Below are 22,773 nucleotides of genomic sequence, written 5' to 3' on the forward strand. Positions count from 1 at the left end.
ACTCCCAGGGTTGTGGCAATAAAAAAACCCCCCAACAACCCAATAATGTAAAGATTAGCTGATGGCAGGACCGGCAGGAAGGAGGCTGGCGGGAACAGCCTTTCTATTTTTTTTTTCCCTGCGTGGATGGGAGCCCTCCTCGGACGTCAGACGCCTGCGGCCCAACAGAAGAGGAACGTGACAGCACCCGCCGGCTCTCTGGTGCATTCTTGCCCGGGCCTGGTCCCCAGGAGAGTTGAGGGGAGGCAACGCTCGCCCGCCCTGCCCCTCCTCCCCCTCCCCCCTCCCCCCTTCCCCCTTCCCCCCTCCCCCCTCCCAAAACAAGTGCCATGACTGGGAGGGATTCTGGCAGCAAAGTGTTGCGATCCTGCCCGCGACTGCCCGCGAGGAGCGCGGGCAGGCTCTTACCTTACGGCCAGTCGGGCCGCCGACTCGCCCCACGGATTCCTCGCTGTTCGCGGCGATCGCCGCCCACGCGGCACGGAGGCCATGTTCTCTCTCGCCCGGCACAGCGGGGCTGACCTGCCGCGAGCTCTCCCTCGTGGTCGGGCCTCTCGCTGCTGTTCCTGTGCCTCCTGGTGCACTGCGAGCCTTCCCGGGGTCTTCACCCGGCAGGGAGGGCGTCCCTGCCGGTGCCTGCAGCCATTTCAGCTCCCTGCAGCTTTACCTCTGCTTCTTACCTTATGTCTTCGCGGCTGGGAGCCGCTCCTGCAGCCTGCCATCGCTCCTTACCTTCAGCCCATGGCAGGGCTGCTCCCGCTGCCTGCCTGCTTCTCCTTGGGCCTTCCACGTGGCTGGGAACGCCACCAACGACCCAGTTCTCTCTTCTTTCCAGCCTCCTAGGGCATGGGCGCGCGCCTCTCTACTCCGCTTCAAGGGCCAGCCAGGTGTGGCCCCCTGCTGATCCCTCCCTGGGCGTTCTCCTCATCGGCCTTACTTAAGGGCTCTGCGTCCAGTCTAACTTTGCCTTCGCAAGGAGTTGGTCACTCCTGGGATCCTGCTAGCCTTTGCACCAGGAGTCGTCCGTGTTCCAGCACTTCTGCAAGGTCCTGTGTTTCTTGTTCTTCGTTGGAGCTCCTCGTCTTGTCCTGATGTCCGCCTTCTGTTCCAGTCCTGATGTCCGCCTGCTGTTCCAGTCCCAAGGTTTGTCTCCTGATCCAGTATCCATGCTCCCGTCCTGATGTTACCTGCTGTTCCAGATGTCCATGTTCCAGCCCTGAGGTCTGTCTCTTGTTCCAGTATTCATAGTGTGTGTTCCTGACCCTGATGCTTTAACCTGCCTTCGGCTGCCAGGAGTGCCGTACATTTCCCTGAACTACTTTGTCCTTCCTGCACCGGTCCCGCTCCCGCGGATGTAGGACAGGGTGGTCCGCGACCAGCCCATGGGGTCCGCCCGTGTCAGTGGGCTGAGTAGGGCGCCCTGAGGGATCGTGCCACTGTCCTGAAACCCAAGTCTTGTCTGTGCATCCTGAGTCCACGTCTATGCATCCAGCACCTCGTTCCTGAGTCCACGTCTGTGCCTGAGTCCACGTCTATACATCCAGCACCTCGTTCCTGAGTCCACGTCTATGCCTGAGTCTACGTCGTTCCTGAAGTCTCGTCAGTACCTCAATGTTCCAGTCTTCGCTGCCCTGGCCTGCTGCTTCGTGCCGTACCCTGCGGCAGGTCCGAAAGGGCTGGGAACGGTCGGAGGACTGTTCACAAGACCAACATTGCGTTGTTGGGTCTTCCGAAGCGTGCAGGTCTGGGGGAGGGCCTGTCTTCCCAGTCATCACTCCAGCCTTGCTCCCATCCAGCCCATGCTCGGGCATGCCACGCCTCCCGCGGCACCTCTTCAGAGTTCCTCTGGGGTCGAGTCGTGACCCAAGGGCACACATCTCCCAGGAAGTGGGATCGCTCTCCTAGCGCTCCCCAACACAAAGCGTACAAATTCAGCAGGGGGCCTGTGTGAGAGAGCCTGGTCGACGGGACCTGCTGTGCTCTGTCCCTGGCAGTGGTTTCCTAGGTAACAGGAAACCCGTGCTGGAGAAAGGGGCAGGGCCTGCGGCAGGGTCTGTGACTGTCCCTGGCCTCAGAGGTTCCCATGATGAATTTCTGTCCTTGGCTGCTGTGGTCTGAAGACCGAGACAGCCCAGAGGTGCTGGATCAGCCTCTCTTAGCCAAGCCAGTGAGGGAAGGGGGGAGCCATGGAGGACAGATGCAGCAGGGGGATGGTGAGAAGACAGGAGAATTGCAAGGGTGGGGGAGGAAATGAGGATAGAAATGTAGTGGAGCCAGAGTTGGGGGGGGGAAGATGTGGAAGGTTAGAGCGTAGAGAACCACTTTATATTCCTTTTGAAAAAGAGCAGGCTCTGTATAATATAATATTATAATATGGAGAAAGAGTGGACCCCCCCCTCCACCGCTACCCCTAATGGAAGCTCTGCGGGGGAGACCCCCCCCTCCTTGACCCATTGGAAAATAGGCTTGCCGAACCCCTGAATTCTCATTTTTATTTCTTTTCTGTTTGTGATCAATTCACTTTTATTCACGGCTAGAAAACAGCTAGAGATGAATGGCTATTTTGGCAAGCCAGTGAATTAAAAAAAAAATATTCCGAGTTGGAGTCCCCGAGGGCCACCAACGAGTCGGATTTTCATCAGGATAGCCTGAATGAATATGCATGAGAGAGAGATTCACAAGTTCACTGCCTCGGTTGTGGGCAAATCGATTTCCTGCATCTTCATTAGGGTTGTCCTGAAAATTGGCTGGTTGGTGCTTCTTGAGGATCGGAGTTGTCCACCCCTGGAGAAGGGGGCTTCATGGGAAAGCTGTACAGGAGTGAAAATGACAATGGAAGCATTGCCTGCCTCATTCACAAGGATCCTGTGTCCATATACAAAGCATAAGGCATAAAGAAGACGTATTCAGACCCTGGTCAGCTAGCAAAGTTAGCCAGATATTCACTGGCATGCCCATGCTGCTGAATATACCCGGGTATGTCAAGGTTTAGCTGACTAACTTTAGGATGCTCTTCAGCAGTCCTGAAGTTATCTGGCTATGTTAGCTGAAAATTGTGCACATTAAATTGATTTAAAGGTGAATTTTAAAAGGGGCGCACATGCCAAAATTAGGAGATATGTGCGCAGGTAGTACTTGTGCGCATCCACCCGATTTTAAAAGGTGACAACATGCGCATGTAAGTCCCAATATCTCATTTTGAACCAAAAAGGGGCATGATTTGGGTGGGGTGTGGGCAGACAGTAGATGTCCTGGGGCGGGACAAGAGATGTATATGTAAGTAGTAGGTATGTGCTCAGGCCTGGTACTGCATAACTTTACTTCTGCTATTTTTTTTTTTAATTGAGGAGGTGTAAGTCCCAAAGAAATTGTTTCCAGGCATTTCTGAGCTTTTGGAGGGGTCTGGTTTTACTGGGGGGGGGGGGGGGATTCAGGAGCATTTGCAGGACCTAGTTATAGACTGGGTGGACTGGTGGACAAACTGGTGAAACTGGTCATGGCGTGGATGCGCCAAACACTCAAACGGCTCAAACACGACTTTACACGGCCGAACGTGTCCACTTGCAAAATTGGGCACACGATGCGTAAGCGCCAGAGCTATTGGATAACATACGCACATATATGCAAACATGTTATAAAATGGCTGTGACTCTGGGCACGCGCCAATGCACACACATATATGTGCACCCGCCCACCCATTTAAAAGTCACTGACTCTGGGTGCACTTTGAGTTAGTGCACACTGATTTACTATGCATACAAAACAAATTTAAAAATGAAAATGATACAAAATGAAACTAAACAATATGAAAATAAACTAAAAACCATACAAATAAAACAAAATGAAATGTTTTTACCATTCTAACTTTGCTGGATAGCCGAGTGGGTCAAATAAAAAGTTATTGGCTAACTTGAGACCGGTCAGCGCAATAGGATTTTCAAATCCTGCCCCTTGTCTGGCTGTATATTGAAGAGGAAGCAGAGTCAGACGCTGGGTTCAGCTGACATCCCTAGACATCTTTTTTTGAGAAATGGAGCAGTAAAGAAGTAGTGAAAATAGCAACGTGACGTGATGACCAATGTAGCGAGGTAAATTATTCAAGTAGTTGGAGATTTCTACTGTGAGATTCCCCTGAAGAAAGACTTAGGTCTGAAACTCGAACGTGTCGGGATTTATTTTCATCATTCAAGGAAGCCAACACCTAAGAGGCCTGAAGGTACTCGCTTTAATATAAGCGTAAATTATAAACTTCATTCAAAAAGTTTCATTTTTCTTCCCTCAGAGCAGCGTTAATAACAAAACGGAAGTCATTGAAATTTTGGGACTTTATCGAGAAAATATTAAAAAAAAAACTTTTTAAAAAAAATCATGTATATGGACGTGGCAGGAGGTTAATGATTATAACCAACACAAATTGGTGCGGGGACACCTACACTCTATATGAAACCTTCTGCTCTTCCTAAAAAATATTTTTCTAGACAAAATAATCCTTCAGGCAGATAAATAAGATTTTTTTGAAAAATTACTAGACCTACATTGAGTGTAGGTATCGAAATTAAAATTCCAACATTGATATATATTCATTTAAAATTGACACATAAATGACAAAAAAAATTTTTTCTCACAGCGACAGAACATTTTTTTTCTAGATTTGATTAGATTTTAAATCTGAATATCAGAGAGTGGTCAGAATGGAAGGGATGCAAATATTGTAAGGTCCACTTGCAAGGTTTCAATGAAGTGATGATCAGCTATGAAGACAAATTTTAATTTGACATTTATTGATGATCAGGACGTTTCATTTAATACACCTGTTTCCGAAGGCTGCTCATTCACAACCCTCCTAAAATATCCATATTTGGGCGTCAGAAGGATCTGCACTGTTACTTAAGCCACATTCACCACTGCACTACATATTTGAAGGACAAAGAGTTCTATTAAAATTGAGAACAGATAATAAAGTCCAATGTTGTGATATGTACAAATAAGTAGTTGCTCTATTCCAGAAATGTCGGCCATAACACACGGCATTTCTCAGAATCCGTATTAAATAATGAACCCCACATAAAAGCAAATTCCTGCCACAGAGAGGACTGAACAGAATAATGTGTGCATTATAAACCAGGCCGAAAGATCCACCGAGATGTCCATCACACCGCGGTTCTAACAACCTTCCAAAAATCATCACTTTTATATCAAGGATAAGGGTAAGTGTTTTATAACGCTTCCCATGACAAAGGTACAATGAACATTAAAACTTTGTGCAATTTTGGCATTTTGACAGACGGTGCATAAGGCAATATGTTCATTAGCACTTCCTGTTTGGACTTTCAGAGATTGAGAAATCTCAAAGGTATTTTTTTTTTTTTTTGCTTTGCTCCATTCCAGCATGGTTACTGTTAGCTAAGAGGAATTTCTTCTCTTCTTGCTTTTCTCAGCCTACCTGTTATGAAATAAGCTCCCCAGTATAAGTACTTGTCACGCAATCCTGTGTACATAAACTGGAACTAGAAAAAAAAATACATACAGTAGTTGTAGTTCTTAAAAGCTTGGGGATGGGGCAATTTTCAAAAGCTAATCAAATTATACGCCGGTACAATAGGGGTTGTGTCACGGTCCAAAGGGTTTGTGGGCTAGGTCCATGCTGTGCCATTTAACTTATTCGTAAATGGGAAAGAAGCAATGCAGAAGGTGATCAAATTTGTAGGCAATTCAAAATTATTGAAATTGTTACAACACAAGTGAATTGTGAGGAACTGCAGAAGAATCTAATGAATCTGGGGGGACCGGGCATCTAAATCGCAGATGAAATTTTATTGTGGACAAGGGCAGAGTGATGCACATGGGGAAAAATAATCCTAGCTATAGGGACACAGGGCTGGGTTCTGCGTCACGAGCTAGGAACTTGATATGGGAGCCACTGTGGGCAAAACGTTGACGTCTTCCCTTCCCTGGGTGCTGTCAGCCAAGAAAGCAAATAGAATGTTAAGAAGGATTTGGAGAGGAAAGAAAAATAAAGCGGAGACTATCATGACACCTCTGTCTTGAATCATGGTGCGACCATGCTGTGAGTACTGTGTGCGGTTCTGGTCACCTTATTTAAAAAAAAAAATAAAAGTGGAACTAGAGAAGGTACAGAGAAGGGCAACAAAAAATGATATAGGATTGAGAAGGGACAGGATAGAGGTTCATAAAACCATGAGTGGGGCAGCAGTACAGGTAAAGAGGGGATGGCTATTTACCCATTCAAATAAGAACTAGGAGACATGCCACAAAACTGATGGGTAGCAGATTTTAAAAATTCAGAGAAATTCACTCAGTGCACAATCGATCAAGCTGTGGAATTTGTTGCTGTATGATGTGGTCATGATGTTTAGCGTAGCTGGGTTAAGAAGTGATTTGGGCAAGTTCCTGAAGGAAAAAATCGGGGATGGGGCAATTTTCAAAAGCTAATCAAATTATACGCTGGTACAATAGGGGTTGCGTCACGGTCCAAAGAGTTTGTGGGCCAGGTAGATTTGGGAAAGCCACTGTTTTATCCTTGGGAGTAAGCAACCAGAAATAAATCTGTTCTTGGGGATCTGCTGGGTAATTTGTGACCTGGATAGGCCACTGTTGGAGACAGAATGCCGGGCTTGATGGATCTTTGGTTTGACGCAACATGGCTGACCTTCTGTTCTTATGTGCTAATGTACACCCACAAGGGGTATTTTGGGGACTTTTAAGGTTAAGTTTGAAAAGCAGGCCCATATATTGCATTATCAGAATGACGCACGTGCATGTATCATCTCACTCGCATGTAGGCATCTGGGCCAGCTACTTAACCTGATAAGGGCAAGATCTTTTTTAATTCTCTGATTTGGTGGTTGCTTGTGAGTTGCTTGGTGTTCAGCGCATTCCCACAATGAGTTCTCATGTGTGGATTTTGAGTCATGGGCATCAGAAGAAGCAGAGTCAGTAGGGAAAGAAGAGATACCTTCCAAAAATGGTTTGTAGGGACTGCATAAGGATTTTAGGCTTATGGGGTGAGAAGGTGTTTAGATATAGATCTGACAAACAAACTATTTCACATTTCTGCCAGCATTTAAAATGGGATTTGGATAATGTATGATGCTAGAAATCATGCATTGCCTGTGAATTTAAAAGTCACCATAGCTTCAGTCCTTTTACCTTTGGTTACTAGACTGTTATGATGGAGGCTGAATAGCAGCCTAGCAATGGCAGAAGCGCCGGTCCTGAATCGCAGTAGGCTACCGGGATCCGGGAGAACTACAAATAAAGGTGTGTGTGTGTGTGGGGTGGGGGGGAGACTGAACCCGTGAGATGGGCTTAAAAAAATACAAGGGGAAGTAGGAGCAGGGTCGGGGGAGGGGAACTCTTGGCCCTAATAATTTTATTTTAAACATGAAATGGGCTATTTTAAAGAGGGGGGTGGCAATTTCAGCCTCATAGGACCTTTGCAACTTGGGTGGAAGAGGGGTGGGGGAGAGGTTAGGGCCTGTAGGCCTACGATATGAGTTTTGTTTTTTAAACAGGAATGTAACTTAACCAGCTTCATTCTTTTGAATAACCCTAGCTGAATAACTTTAAACATAACCGGCGATAATCAAAAGAATATGGTTTGTCTGATAGCTTTAATCTGGGATATTCAGTGGGACGCTTCTCCCTCTGAACATCCAGGACAAGTTATCCAGCTAACTTTATTTAAAATCTAAGCCGGTAACTTTCAGACTGGCGCGTGGGTGCACATGTGCGATGTGTCCATTGGCCCGCGCCCAGGGAAACTGGTATTTTGTAACTTGTACATGTATATGCATGCACATTATTAAATAGCCTGGCTGTACACGCATGTGCATGCAAATGCGACTTCTGCCACATAAACCCTTCTGCCACATAAACCCTTCTGCCACATAAACCCTTCTGCCCTGGACCCAGACCCAGGCACTCGGGCCTGGGTCTGGGTCCAGGGCCAGGCCCCAGCCTAGGCCTCAGCCCTGGTGTTGTGACCCAGCATTCAGGTCGGGTCGCAGCATTGGGCTTGGGTCCAGGCCCCAGCCTAGGCTTAGGCCCTGACATTGTGACCTGGCCTTCAGGTTGGGTCGTGCCATTGGGCCCGGGTCTGGGCCTAGGCATCAGCATTGGGACCCAGCCTTCATCAGTTACTCTATGGATAAGGCAAGTTTTTTTTTTTTTTGTTATTTAATTTTTGGGGCTCTCAGCCAAGGCCCCAGCATCATGCTCAGGTCTAGGCTGTGGCCCCTGCTTTGGACCTCAGCCTGTGCCCTAGGTGAGACTCCAACTTCAAGCCTAGGCCGAGGCACTGGCGTCATGCTCAGGCATAAGCCATGTTACCAGCTTTGAGCCTCGGCCAATGCCTTAAGTGAGGCCCCGGCTTTGGGCCTAGAGCTAGGCCCAAATCATTAGCTTAAAACAAAACGAATGAATAAGATTTGTTTCATCAGGAGCCCCCAATTCATTTCAGGGCTCCCTGAAAGAAACTAATAATCTTATTTGTCATGGTTTAAATGAATTCAGATCCTTAGAAAATACTATATCTTCAGAATATATATATGTTGTTGGGGCTTGTTTCATCTAAAATTGGGAGTTAGAAACATTTCTGGCAGAAAAATATTTGGTGACTTAAGCAAATACAAGTGATCACATCTTATGTTTAAAAAAATGCAACTCAATGGTCCTGTGTATCTTAGGAAAACCAAATAAAGCCCCTTTGATCAGATTATTTAAAGCTCTGATTCTCATAGTACATTATCAGTCTGATTTCCCAATATGCGAACCTCATTATTCATTTTCAGGTAAGCAGAGTTACTCTTATGGCGTTTAATAGCAATCTTGGACTGTAAGGAGGAAGTTTTTTTTTTTAAGCATGGGAGGAAGTTTCTAAGCATGCTCAAAGCATGATGGAACAAAAATAGGGGCAAGCGATCAAAAATGTTTTGCCATACTTCAGTCATCATACTGACTCATTAAATATGTTCAAAAGCATGTATACCTTTACTTCTAAGGATTCAATGAGGAAAAAGGAAACTGAAAAAAAAAAATATCTTTCCTGATGGGAAAACCCTCATCACACATACAAAGTAGTTTAACATAGTGATATGCAGGAGTAAAGAAAGGCCTACATGTCTGCAGAGCTCCAAATAATTCCAAGTCAATTTTTCATGCCATTGTGATCCTTGAACATTTCCAGTAAAAAAAAAAAAAATATATTCCAAAAGTCAAAATCCGCATGACCAGTTTATGGATTTATGTGCACTGAGCAGAAGGAATTCTGCGCTATTCATCTTCCCTTTTCTTTCTTCTCTCCAGTGATATTCATGTGGCCCAGTTCTTTTTGGGTGTAGTACAAATGTAGATTACTGCATGACCCACTTTTTATTACTGTTCTCCCTATATTATTGGGTCATGCAGTAACTTATATTTGTACTACACCCAAAAAAGAAGAACTGACTACCTGGTGGGATATCTATGGCAAATGAAGGAAACAGCATTAGCAAGGGGAGGGGGAGGAAATGCCATGGTTTAGCCATCACTGCAATACAGAGAAGATCTTTATATGCAGAGACGCCAGTGAAATTGCTGGTTACTCTCAAAATGTTTTGCAGATCCCTTCCTTCTATCCAGAAGCCCCTTCACTCATTAGAAACGTTCCCCCCCCCCCCCAACCCACACACACACACAGCACGGCTTTCAATTTGTGCTATACTCAAATGTCCATCTTGCCTCATTGCTCTCCTTCAGCTTCATACCCTGAATGAGGTGAGGTCCTTTTTCCACTTGCCTATTAGGTGCAGTGCGAAGACAGGGGTCACAAGAAAACGGAAATATTTCAAGACGAAAATGTTCATACTTCAAGAAAATGTGAATTCGTTAAGATTAATTCCTTAAAGAGCGTCCCCGGAAATTCTTTCATACTACATGAAGGCAGAAAAAAAGATCACTTGGCTCGTCCAGTCTGCCCAGCTAGTCGCACTGTAAGGATATCTCCCATATTAGCTTCACCTCTTGTAGGACATCACTCCTTATCCAAGTCAGTTTTTGTTGCTTCCTTTTTTGGTTCTCTACCATTTTGGGGCCTCTTCATGTCCCACCACCAAGCCAAGCAACAATCCAAACACCTATAAAAGTTGGTGACACTGATCTCCCAACATCCAGTCTCCTAGGACCCTCTGGCCTTGCTGCACAATACCTGCTCACTACCGACCTGCACCTGGTATGTTCATGTGACAAAGTAGCATGAAAGATCAATGGCAACGCTTCCTATATCACCAGTAGTAGAACAGGAGAGAGATCCCAGTTCTCTCCTGCCCTGACCTTCTTCCAGCCATCATTAGACGGATAAGGATGAGAACATAAGAAGTTGCCATACTGGGTCAGACCAAGGCTCCATCAAACCCAGCATCCTGTTTCCAACAGTGGCCAATCCAGGCTACAAGTACCTGGCAAGTACCCAAACATTAAGTAGATCCCATGTTACTAAATGCCAGTTAAAGCAGTGGCTATTCCCTAAGTTACTTGATTAATAGCAGTTAATAGACTTCTCCTACAAGAACTTATCCAAACCTTTTTTTTAAACCCAGCTACAATAACTGCACTAACCACATCCTCTAGCAACAAATTCCAGAGCTTAATTGTGCATGGAGGGAATACTTTGGGGGACAAAGGGGTAATAGAGGGGGGATGTTGGGATTCAGATGTCCCTCTTCATGGGTCCAGGATGTAGGTACCGGTACTCAGAGACCCTTTTATTAAGGGTGTGCAGGGGTGGGAGATTAGTGGATAGTGGTCAGTTCTTTATGGGGAAGGGTACAGCACCTTAAACTCTACTTGGTCCAGAATAACCTGTCACAAATAACTGAACACCCCTCCCTCTAATAAGACCCTTGCATACACACATCAGAATAATCACTACTACAAGATTAGCATACCAAAATGTGAAAGTACAGACATTTCTGTAACATCCCAACCACTCTGACAGCCACTCAAGTGTTCTTAAATTTGTAGCATCCCTGCCCTAATACATTCCTTCCAAGTCACTCAGGTTCTGGGGAGTTTTTTTTTTAACCAAGAGCTCTGACCACCACCCCTTAAACAAGAAGAGAGCTACAATGTGACTTTCCAAGGGAAGAAATTGGGACTTCTGTCACTGCAAAGTATTCACAAAGAAACAACTAAAAAATGCAGTGGAGGCGATTCAAGAAACATCAACACTAAGACAAGAATCTCTGCTCAGCAGGCTAGTCAAAAAATGGCAATCCTGTATCTTTCAATAGAAAGAGCATTGGAACAACATATAAAGATAGTAAGTCAAAAATGGATAACAGAAAACAAATGCTTTTTTTTTTTTAAGAATGGTTGATCCAGTCATGTCTGCCTTATATATTTTACCTAAGGCACATAAGACACTGGATCATCCACCTGGTAGACTGATTAGATCTGCTAAAGGTTCTCTTTTAGAATTGCTTTCAGTCTCTATTGACAAATTTCTGAGATCATTTGTATTTACATCACCGTCATCTGCTAGAGACTCTAGAGAGATTATGTCCATTTTTGAATCATTTCCTGGTCCATTTAAAAATATCACGATGGTGATGACTGATGTAGTATCATTATTCATCAATGTGCCTCAGTTTCAGCCAACTAAAATTATACATCAAGTTTTGAATCTCCATCCTACTCCTGTATGTTTCCCGACACAATTTTTATATGATGTAGCACAGTTGGTTTTGTGCAATAATTTTTCATGCTTTCTCCCACATTTTACCAGCAAGTTAAGGGGACAGCAATAGGGGCCACAATGGCCCCCAATGTCACCAATTTCTATGTTGGCCACTTTGAACAAGAATGGTTGTCCCAATGCCCTTATCAAGATGATATTCTCCTGATGAAAAGTTATATCAATGACATCCTGTTGTTGTTGACTTGAGCCTCTCAGTCTTTCACATGTTTTACAAATGTTTAAATCTTTGTGACACTAATCTCCAGTTCATTTTTACAAGCACTAAGTCTATGATGTCGGTTTTGGATATTTTAATTCATTTAACATCTGATGGGTTCTGGTTTACTATTTATCAGAATCCCATGGATTGGAATACATTACTTCAGTATCAGAGCTACTATTCAAAGAAAATTCATGATAACAATGATGGATCAATTCTTGAGGTTGCGCAGAGTTTGTTCTGCTTTGGATGATTTTAAGGACCCAGTTTTTCAGAGAGGTTATGCTGTGTGCATTGTCAATCATGAATACAAAAGAGCAAGGTGGGCAGATTGATGATTGCTATTGCTACCTGCAAACAAGCCTCCATCTACTCATCAGTATGTGTCCTGCCTTTTTCTCCACTGACATATCTATTACAGTGTTTTGAGTCTACATGAGCCATTGTGGGAGCACCCGCTATTTCCTCTTATTTGGGGTGTAATCTTTGTGATTGTTTGGTACATTCTTTATTTGTTCTTAAAAAGAACCTCCCCTCAAGCCTAAATCTAAGCCCAACTATGCGGCCTATGGCTGAGTGTGAGGCCGGTGTAACTAGGCCCAGGGCTGGGGTCTTACCTAGGCATAGACAGCAGCAGCATTGCACTGTTACCTATGTTCAAGCACAAAGCCAGAGTCATGGCCTAGGCCCAGACCCAAGGCCATCTACTATGCTACTAAGAAATACTTCCCAACAAAGGTCCAAGAGTCCATGGCTGCTGATGACTCCATAACATCTTATTATTCCTTGTCTGCTGCTAGGGGCAGGGGAGGATTGGCCTATTGGGGAGATCGGACATGCCTTGGTGGGCCAATCTGCCTGGTCACATGGTCTCCCACAGCTCCTGCCTGGCCTATTTTTACAACCGCCGGACTCCAGGCACCAGTGAGTTGTTTGCAGGCTGCGGGAGCCGGGGACACTTTCTGCCGGTGCTGCCTTACAATTTTGCACCATGCCCGACCCCTGCCTAATTGTAGAATCGTGGGCTGAGGATGGTGCAAAATTATCCCCGACTCCCACAGCCTGCAAACAAGCAATAGAAGAGGCCCATAAAGACTTTCGGCACCAACCCCCTCCCACCCGCGGCCGAAAAAAAGGCCCAGAGGGGGCTACCGACACTACCTCTCCTGCCAGTGACCAACGAAAAAATCCAACAGGGCCACCGGCAAAAGCCTTCCCACCGGCAGCAGAAGAAGGAAGGAACCAATGGGGCTAAAGAGGAAGCTTAGCGGGACGGGACCAGCACACCCCTCCCACAGAATTTTTACCTACAAAGGACCTGCAGGGCCACCAACACTGTCATTCCTGCTCACAGCTAAAAAAGAGGCCTACCGGAGCAGGTACACCCCTCCCAGCAGTTGCTTAATACAAAGGCCCCGCGCATCCTCTGGCGCCTGCAGAAAAAGAGGCCTGGATTGTGAGAGAGCCATTGAATGAGTGTGTGCAGGGGGGGGAGCAAGTGAGAGAGTGTGTGTATGTATATGAGAAGAAAAGAGCTAGCGAGTGTGTGTGTGTGTGTGCATGAGAGGGAGAGAGCCAGTGAGTGTTAGTGTGTGTGTGTATATGAAAGAGATTGAGAGTGGATTGTGTTTGAGAGAATGAACGTGTGTGTGTGTGTGTGTGTGTGTGAGAATATAGTATGTTCACTATCCTCCTCCCCTTTTAATCCATAACAATTTCAGGGTGACTGGAAATCAAAACGTTCCCAGGTATAGATGGCAGAGGATTTTTTTCAACCCTATTAGTTTTAATTATTGGGGAGTATTTGATGTCTGCAGTTTTGAAATATTTTATTTTTGGTTAATTTTTAAACATTTTAATGAGCTTTTTATATTATTGGATGTTCTAAATATCAGCTATTTTGAAATGTTTATTCTTTTTATTAGTATGGTTGACTTTTTAAAATTCTACATGTGTGGCCAAGATGAGGTGCTCTGCTAACATGTAGTTTCTGTGTATGGATCTATAGCAGAAGGAGGTGTATTGGTGTTTTAGTGTCTGATGTTATATTTCCAGTTTTGCTTTTTTATATGTAGGGCTGTTACCAATTCAGGCAGCTGCTGCAGTGCAATCTCAAAGACAAAGCTTGATAGAGGAACACTTCTAGGGGTAATAGTTTTTATAGTGACTGTATAAGGCAGGGCTGGTGCAAGGGTATTTGGCCCCTAGGCAAACTTTCAGCCTTGTGCCCGCTCCCCCCCCCCCCCCCCCCCCCAGTCCCAGCCCCGACCTCATTCACTGAAATGCTGCCTATGGCCTGCCGAGTGTGTGTTTTTATCAGCCGTGAGCAGGATGGGTACTGCTTGCAGCCTGCCAATTCTATGCTTCTCTTGGCTGTGAACAGGATGGGTGCTGCATGCGGCCCGCTTACTCTCTACTCCTCTCTGCTGCAAGTGGGATAGGCTCTACTCATGGCCCCACTTGGCTGCTCTTCGGTGCCCCCTAATGGTTAGCACCCTAGGCAACCACCTAGTTTGCATAATGGGACGCTCCAGCCCTGGTATAAGGCAATGTAATATAGATCTGATATTTTATGAGGTGCCCCCACTCCCACATGTGGGTTAAACTGTGTGAAAGCAGCATGTAATGAGCACAAGCATGCTATAAGTATAGCCAAGAGTGAACTCGCAAAGATTTGCAGGGCATGCTGCAATGCTGATAACCTCTGGAAAGCAGGTAGGAATAAAACCAGCTAACCAAATGAGAATGGAAGGCTATCTACTTTTTAATGAGATGATAGCCAGATAACTTGGTGCCAGCTAGCCAGATGGCTTTTATGCGGTTATAAAATAAAAATGCCTTTTAATTTTATCTGGTTACACTGCTTGCAGCCTGGTAAGCCACTTATCCAGCTATATTAGAATCTTATTCAGACACATAGACAGAGTGCCTGTTTAAGGATTTTTTTTTAAGAGCTGCTCACCAGGTACAGACCAGAAAGGGCCTTTGGCTCCTTCCTGGACTCTCAGCGATAGTTCAGATGGAGGTGATGGAGCAATGTGACAAAGTAGCTTAGAGGTATGTGCTGTACCTGGCATGTGAAGAAGCACTTTATGTTGAAGGCACTGGAAAACCAACATATGGATTGGACGGCCATATAAAAAATATGAAAAGTTATCTTATTTGGGGGCATAATGCTTTTCTCAGGACTGCTTGATAGAACCTACAAACCTCACACAACATGTAACTGTTTGCTAATCTCTCATGTGGTCATGGGCTGGGGAATGGATGTAGAACAGTGACCTTGGAAAGTGTGTGTTTTGCCCCAAATATGTCCAATAACGACATCTTTATTGTAAGGAAAATTTGTCTTTGGTTTTACAAGGTATTGGTGGAAGGAAAGAGAACAGTTACACATACAGGGTGCAGTGCGACTGCTCTCCAAACTCCTTCATAGAGCGCTATACCATCTCTTTCTTATATATATAGGATTCTTACTATAGGCTCCATACCCCTCCGTTCCCCCCTCCCCCATTCATGTTACTCAGACCTCTTGTAATTTGCCATTTACCATGCACCAAAAAAAGGGGCACTGCTTCCTGCCCCTGAGCCAGTTCATCCCCCCCCCACCCCAACCACAAATGTCCCAGCTCAGGTTCTGCATTTCTCCTCGGCGCCCAGGCAAAATGCTTCGTGCTCTCTGCTAACTGCGGTCAGACTGGCACACACTGGTTCCTCTTTTGTACACGTTCCTTCCGTGCTGTCTGTCAGTCTCTCTGTAAAGATGCAGCTCTCCCTTTAGCTGAGGTTTTGGACACAGGAGCCTGACCTTTGGTGCTTGTTGCCAGGCAGATTTCTACAAAAGGTTATGTTGGAGATGCTTGCGTATGCCTTCTCCAGACAATCTTTGCCGAAGCTATACAAACTCAGGCCGCAGACGAGTCCTTATTATAAGCAGATCGTGATTGTAAGTGGATTAGTCAGCAAGCTGTGAGGTTAGGTGGGGGCGTACAGTGTTTTGCACCCATGCTTTCTGTGGATTGCAGCCAGGAATGTTTGCAGAGGCTTGTTAGCACTATGTGCAAAGCTGTGGTGGTGACTACCATGTTAGTTTGTGGTGCATGGGTAAGAAACAGGTAAAGGAAACATCCTGCCATGCAGAGTTTGAAATATAAGTAGTTAGTACTGTTAGATACCGAGAAGTAACTGGAGTACTAGTGTACAGTTTTCCGGATACACACGGCCGTATAAGGTACAAAGGATCCAGGATGAACTGAAAAGCCTTTTGGCAAGATTCATGTGTTTGGGAGAATTTGGATCGTTTATGCTGTTGTCACGATGTTCCACACTCCCAGGTACTGGTAAAACCATCCTAGTCTTGAGGGGTCATCCTTATGGGGCCTGTGGATAGCTCTTTGAATAAAACAATTTTGGAGTGGTTCTTGCCATCTGATAGTTACACCCTGCCATTTACTCCTTTCACTGTCACCCCCCCTCTCCCCTTTCAGTTGCCTCTCCCTGGTCCTGAAGGCTTAGTGACACTAATATGCATGAAGCATGCATCACATAATGGTCACATGAGAAGGAAAGATATGACATTTTCATCTTAAATTGTATGCATTTGTCACTAAGTCCCGATGCTTTGTTCTCCTGTTCTTAGGTGTGCTGTTCACTGACGTTCCTGTTCTAGTGGCCGCAACAGATCCCCCCTTACCTCCTTATCCTTGTGCAATGCTGCCAGAGGAAGGAAAAGGAGTCTGAGAAATAAACAGCAGCATCACTGCTCTATGTACATGTGTCAAACTGTTGCTGTATTTCTAGTTGGTAAATGTGGCAAATAGAGCCTATTTGTGTGGGAAGGGGTTAGCATGGATAACCTGGCCACCGTGCATTTCATGGTGCAAATCTATAGGTCCCTCTCCCCAGATGCTGTGCCAAGCTGCTGAGGGCCTGTAACTCACCTCCCGGCTCACACCTCTTCGTGCGGCCCTCCACTACCTCAGTTTGTGCAATATCCCTGTTTGTGTGTGGTGCACCTGGTGGAATCGCTCCAGGGCCTGTTGGACTATTCCCCGGGGTGTCCCTGTTCATGACCTTTGACGAGGTCATTGTCTGGCCTGATGCTGGGCCTGGACTGTATGGATTTGCTGCCCTTCCTCCTTCTCTTCCTCTTGCTCTCCACGCTCCCCTCCATGAGCTTGATGTCCACTCTGCTGCTGACCTGGCCCGGATCCGACATCTCCTGAGGAGGTGCTTCCTGGAAGAGGGCACCATATAACAAATGACAGGCACCTATTCCAAATTTAAACACCACTTCCATTTAAGCTCTGCTCTTTCAATCAGCTCACACTGAAGATGCACTGCAAGTAATGGGATCCCTCCATGTATGACTAATCAAAGAACAGACTGGAATTGCCATGTCAATGTTTATCAGTACATGCTTGCCAAAACAGTGTGAACACACAAGAAAGCTCTAGAGACCGCAGTATTTGCTACAGCCTTCACTGGTAAGACTTCATTTGTGAGTATCACTTTGAAGATACCTACATCTCAAAGTGTGTTAGCCCTGACCGTTTGTGGAGAGCCTTCTGTTAGACCTTTGCACAGCTTTTGATAATTTGTACGATATATGCCATTGAATTGTCCATATGATTTGCTCATGTAAGTGCACATTACACGCATATATGGTTTTTGAAAATTGCTATGATAGTTGCATTTACATGTGTAAATCCTTTTGAAAATTTACCTGTTATACTCCTAGTCCTTCTATTATTCAAAGGAGTTATGCAAGTGCTTTACTCTGATTAATAGAAGGACTTTCCAATAATAGAAGGCCTAGGGGGCATTCCATGAAGTTAGCAAATAGCACATTTAAGACTAATCGGAGAAAATTCTTTTTCACTCAATGCACAATAAAGCTCTGGAATTTGTTGCCAGAGGATGTGGTTAGTGCAGTTAGTGTAGCTGGGTTCAAAAAAGGTTTGGATAAGTTTTTGGAGGAGAAGTCCATTAACTGCTATTAATCAAGTTTACTTAGGGAATAGCCACTGCTATTGATTGCATCAGTAGCATGGGATCGTCTTAGTGTTTGGGTAATTGCCAGGTTCTTGTGGCCTGGTTTGGCCTCTGTTGGAAACAGGATGCTGGGCTTGATGGACCCTTGGTCTAACCCAGCATGGCAATTTCTTATGTTCTTAGTTCATATGTTATGATGTACTTGTAAGAACATTATAGCATGTGCTGCATCGCCAAGAATTAAGAATGATATTCAAAATACATCGCAGTAGTCCTGTGTGGTTACTGTGGCATGAGTAGGTTTTTTTTTACTGACCTAAAAAGGTCGTACTCTGTAGTATCTTGATGTGCTGAACATGAATATGACCATGAAAAGTTTTTATTGGCTCTCGTTTTGAAGATATTTAATATAGTTCACTTTCTATGTTTAGTCATGTAAATTTATCCAGTAGGACTGTAAATAAGCCTAGAATGATGTAATATTGCATAATACCATCATGCACACATCATCCAGAGTTTATTACATCATTTTCTGATGCAATGCAGTTCTACTGCCATGCTGCTGCTGAGTAAGCTGACGTCAGCAGTGTACTATATGAAGCCCAGTCAGAAAGGGTGAGCATTTTAAATATTCATGCTGGCTGACTACTGCTGGACACTCCGCAGAGATGCTCCCGACAGGTGAACAAGAGACAAGCAAAGAAATCTAAGACGTAGTCTATGACTTCATTTTTTAAACGGTATTAACTGTAGGTCTCCTACTAATGGCATACAATTCAAGATGTAATTATATTATTGCATATTAAAAAAAAACTAGAGCCAATTTTGCATTTTCACAGTCACATTCATGTTTAGCACATGGAAATTTATAAGAATTGAATAATTTCATTTCAGTAACATGACTTTTGTGAAAATTTGTTGCCCAGTGTTTTCAGTTCCTTCCAAATGGGAGTAACTGAAAACACATTTATTTATTTATCTATTTATTTAACACTTTTTTAAACCGACATTCGTGGGTACATCATATCGGTTTACATGGAACTGAGAGAAATACAGCGAACAAGGCAAAAGGGTGAGGGGTGCAAATAACAATAAATAATAGATTAACTGATAAGGATAAAAGAGTAAAGGAAAACATTTGCCCAAAAATATCTGAAATTTTCAGGTTAATAAAAATTTAAAAAATAAAAAAGAGGCTTCCCTCGGCCTGTCCAGGTCGGCTGAGGCTACTTCAGGTCCAGGGTTCTCCGTGCGGCTCCTCCAATGCCCTAGCTCCCACCATTCAAATCTAAGTGATATTTCCAAGGAGTTTTTTATTCCTAAATAAGTCAAGGAAATAACTTCCTCATGGAAAGACATAGTACATTAGGAAACGTCTCAATAAATATTTGCATAATGTTCCAGGGTGCTGTAATGATAAGATATGGAGATAAGATCTGAGAGCATTTTGAATATCAGATGCTGACTCTGGTTTTCTGAACTGGGATATTCCAGGAAGAATTTTTTTTTTTTATTATCTACCTGCCTACGTGTTAGGTGTGGCACCTGTGTCCTCCTTCCACTTTTCTCCACCCATTCTAGGAGCAGACTTCTTATAATGCAGCTGACACAAGCAATGGGTGTTACAGTTTGTGTCATAAGGAAGAGTTAAGTCTGAATTTGTTCTTATGATATCTGTTTATGCAATATTTTTGTTCTGGCTCTGGGGACGAATTTTGCCAGTGGAAACTTGATTGCAAATCAATTGCAAAGTAAGGCTCTTCATTCAGAAGAAATCAAAATTCAACATTTTTCTAATTAAAAAAGAATCTAAAAAAAAAAAAAAAGATGTATTTTGGATATAATAGAAATGCATTGCCAGTCTTCAATAATCAAGATCATCAGGATAAGGTAAGTAAATATATTACAACTAAGAAGTTGTCTTTTATTTGCATCTTTTATTAGACAATTACCTAGTACAGCAGATATTACCTCCATAAGCTCGTTGGGCGACTCTAAATTCTTTAGTCAATCTCTCCCCTGCTTACATCATAACTGACTGACATTAGCTGTTTTATTTTATAATGTTTAAAAACGATTTGCTTATTTTGTGAATTAATGCACTGTATTTTGTTAGCCTATTACAAGTTTATTCTATGCTGTTTTATCTTAATTATTCTGTATCCATCTTTAGCTATGGTTTACAAATTGGAAATAAGTACAATTTCATTACTTTTAGTATTTGTTTCTAGGGATGTGAATCGTGTCCTCGATCGTCTTAACGATCGATTTCGGCTGGGAGGGGGAGGGAATCGTATTGTTGCCGTTTGGGGGGGTAAAATATCGTGAAAAATCGTGAAAAATCTAAAAATCGCAAAACCGGCACACTAAAACCCCCTAAAACCCACCCCCGACCCTTTAAATTAAATCCCCCACCCTCCCGAACCCCCCCCAAATGAGTTAAATAACCTGCGGGTCCAGCGGCGGTCCGGAACGGCAGCGGTCCGGAACGGGCTCCTGCTCCTGAATCTTGTTGTCTTCAGCCGGCGCCATTTTCCAAAATGGTGCCGAAAAATGGCGGCGGCCATAGACGAACACGATTGGACGGCAAGAGGTCCTTCCGGACCCCCGCTGGACTTTTGGCAAGTCTCGTGGGGGTCAGGAGGCCCCCCACAAGCTGGCCAAAAGTTCCTGGAGGTCCAGCGGGGGTCAGGGAGCGATTTCCCGCCGCGTTTTCGTACGGAAAATGGCGCCGGCCATACGCGTATGGCCGGCGCCATTTTCCGTACGAAAATGATTCGCGGCGGGAAATCGCTCCCTGACCCCCGCTGGACCTCCAGGAACTTTTGGCCAGCTTGTGGGGGGCCTCCTGACCCCCACGAGACTTGCCAAAAGTCCAGCGGGGGTCCGGAAGGACCTCTTGCCGTCCAATCGTGTTCGTCTATGGCCGCCGCCATTTTTCGGCGCCATTTTGGAAAATGGCGCCGGCTGAAGACAACAAGATTCAGGAGCAGGAGCCCGTTCCGGACCGCTGCCGTTCCGGACCGCCGCTGGACCCGCAGGTTATTTAACTCATTTGGGGGGGGTTCGGGAGGGTGGGGGATTTAATTTAAAGGGTCGGGGTGGGTTTTAGGGGGTTTTAATGTGCCGGCTCACGATTCTAACGATTTATAACGATAAATCGTTAGAATCTCTATTGTATTGTGTTCCATAACGGTTTAAGACGATATTAAAATTATCGGACGATAATTTTAATCGTCCTAAAACGATTCACATCCCTATTTGTTTCATTCCTGAGCCACCTTTTTCTATCTTCCCATTTTGTCACATTATTATTATTAATTTTTTTAGCATGCACAGAAAGCTTGAAACTAGTGCGCCATACAATAAATTGCGTGCGGGTGCAATGAGTCCCTGCCCATGAGAACTTATGATCTTAGTAGGTACCTAAGGTAATGTGAGATGAAAATAACTTGCACAGGGTCACATGCAGAATCAAGATGTGAATCCTTGTCTCCCTCTTCCATTCCCAGTCCAAAGAGTTTACATGCCTCTGAGGCAACCATTCTTTCCCATCATATCTTTGCGACCATAGTTGGAACTAATACATCAATATGAAGACACATTGAGAAAGAGCAGACATTTCAAATATGTAAAATAATTCAGTTTTATTCCTTTAAAATAGACCATCATGAGACAACATCAAGAGAACTGTGCATTGAATTCTTTGTTCGTGGGCAGTTTTAAATCTACACTGTTATTATTCGGGCGATTTTTAAACTGCCCATGCAAGCTCAAAGCCTGCTATTACTTTTTAACTGCACAAAGTTTCAGAGGGAAAGTGTTCCCTTTGAAAACTGCTGAAGGAAAATTCTGTGCACAGATTTGCACCCCTTTTTGTGCATTTGCTTTTTTCTAGCCGAACGTACGTGTATATTTTTGAAAATACAAACGTACTTGGTTTTGCAAGCTTCTCTGCAACCCTCTCTCCTGGGAATGGCTCTCCTTAGCATGGGTAACATTACACACACACACACAGCAGCAAGACGTTTGTAATTTTAGCTGCACATAGAGAGGGAAATTTTCAAAAATTCCATTTCCAGGGGTAAATGTCCATTCATCCCTGGAAATGTCTTTTGAAAATTGCCCTCCCCATGTGTGAATAAGAGCATATAACTCTATTTACATTAAATGGTCTCACACTCAGTGTAGCACTAGATGTGCAACATTTTTTATTTTTGGCTGATCCAGTTCGGGTTGTGTTTGTTTGAGTATTTGTGGGTTGTGCTGTGTAATGGAATGAATAATTATACCTGCTGCTCTCAAGCAGAGAAACATTAAGTCCCATGGGGCCCTGCCTTTATCCTTTCAATTTCATTGCATTTTATTAAGAAGAACGGGCATTTTCGGTAGCTTCCCTCGTCTTTTGGAACTCCCCACTTGAAAAGCTGCGTCTCACTTCCTGCACAAGGACATTTAAGCTTATGCTAAAGACCTTTTTTGTTCTAGCGGGCCTTTTGGGCGGTTCTGTTGAGATTTATGAAGTCTGAAATGTTTCTTCCTGTAACGTTTTGTTTTGGAAAATTTATGAATGTTCTTATTGCATGTTGCTTAGAGCCTTGGCAATATTCCTAAAATAATTAACTAAATAAATAAGATCCTCTACCGACTCAATATACCTTGCATCCAGGCGACCCCTTGGCCTCTACTCTTCCAGCTATGCAAATAAAATGGAAGATCTCCAGTACAGTTTGTTGCCTTTAATTGCTTGTCCTTCCTTTTATCCTGTTATTTAATACTTTTTGTGACGTTCACAAACTGGATAGTAACACTCCGTGCTTCC

At 44.3% G+C, this 22,773-nt stretch overlaps 1 protein-coding gene across 1 annotated transcript in view; it reads left to right on the plus strand.

The window, feature by feature from the left end:
- Nucleotides 1-22,773, plus strand: part of LOC115092477 (interleukin-1 receptor type 1-like) — a 140,201-nt gene that overhangs the window by 10,152 nt on the left and 107,276 nt on the right. The gene's annotated exons all lie outside the window — the stretch shown is intronic.

The sequence above is a fragment of the Rhinatrema bivittatum genome, chromosome 5 (assembly GCF_901001135.1).
Source record: "Rhinatrema bivittatum chromosome 5, aRhiBiv1.1, whole genome shotgun sequence".
Taxonomy (NCBI): Eukaryota; Metazoa; Chordata; class Amphibia; order Gymnophiona; family Rhinatrematidae; genus Rhinatrema; species Rhinatrema bivittatum.